Genomic DNA, 1531 nt, shown 5'->3' with positions numbered 1-1531 from the left:
TATATGACATGCAAATCCCTGCATCCACGCCATTCCGTTTAAAATGGCCAGAAGTTTGCACTTTGCTGATAGAGAAAGCATCACCTAAATACAAACTGTGCTTCCTGAAATATCCAAAGTCTATTGTATTAACAGCCTAAGAGACAGAAAATTTAGAATTTTCAGTAAGAAGCACTCTAATAGCTTCTGGAGGCTTATTTGACTACTACCCACTTGAATTTTGAATGGAGCACAAACAATTTAATTTTTTTAGTAGCTTGAAGAAAGATGAAACCACAAATGGAAAGAAAAGATGGCAAGAGAAGATAAACAGATAATAGCTTATATGAAATTGAGTAATTACATCCTGCATTGTGCTCCAACTGCCAACCTCAGCCATCCCCCATCCCACAATCCCATTCCAGTGTTTAATTCTGAATACTGCTACACTGCCCATGCCAGGATTAATTTGTTTTCCTGGATCCCAGATGCTTTGGAAAAGAGGGTTAATTATCTTGCCATAGCTGCTGCCTCCCTGGCACATTCCTGCAGGACTCATTCCCTTGCATGAAGACCCACTCAGGCTGCAGCTGCTCCATGAACACCAGAGAAAGGAAAGTTAAATAAATCGTGCCAGAAATTAAGACCACGCTTCAGCAGCTGCAACAGTGAAGAGGAAGAGCACGGAACCCATCTGAATTCATGTATGGCTTCAGCCCAGGGAGCTGGCTGGGAAAGGTCAGGACAGGAAGGCTTGGCACAGGACAGATAAAGCTTTCTGAACACAAGAAAAGGGACTGAGGTTACTTCCTTCAGAGAGCCATGGTCAAAGCACAGGACAAGTAATCTGGCTGCATTAGGCTCCTCCACATCCTGTGGGAATTAACAGTCCCTGGAGAAAGAAATCCCCTATTTTTAACAAGGAAAGACTATTATGCATCAGGAGACTAAACAGAACACAAATATTTTGCTCTTTTAACTTAATAATGCAGCTGTCTAGAAATGGATTGACCCTTTATCAAATCAGATGCTTTAGCAGTAGAACTTGGGGGCCTCATCATCCCAAAAACCCTGAACAGCTACTTGTTTCAGATTATTTTTATCTGACTGTGGTCCTAAGGAACCCAAATGGCACCTTAGAAACATCACATTATCACAGGAGTGAGCACATCACCCCTCCCCACAAGTGCCAATGTTAATGGTGCAACTGAGAAGATACTTGAATTTCACAACAAATCAGTCATGCAGCACACTTCTCTCTGACTGGTTAGACATAAAAATAGACATAAAGTAGACATGAAACCCTGGAATGGCTAAAAAACCCACTGGTAGCTACAAATGTGGGAATGCAAGGTATTTTCAAAAAAAGGACACACAAAAAAATCCCAAGTATGTTTAAACACGTCCCTGAGATGAAAAAATAATTGAGCAAGAGTGTTCATGTTCCCAGACCTCAATGCATTATTTAACAGAAGAGACTGAATGTCTCCTGCTAAGCCACCAGCACATTCAAACAAGTTCAAGAGCTGTTCACAAGAAAACACACAGCAGG

This window comes from Corvus hawaiiensis, chromosome 3 (assembly GCF_020740725.1).
Source record: "Corvus hawaiiensis isolate bCorHaw1 chromosome 3, bCorHaw1.pri.cur, whole genome shotgun sequence".
Lineage (NCBI taxonomy): Eukaryota > Metazoa > Chordata > Aves > Passeriformes > Corvidae > Corvus > Corvus hawaiiensis.
Note: the sequence above shows the minus strand (reverse complement) of the source record.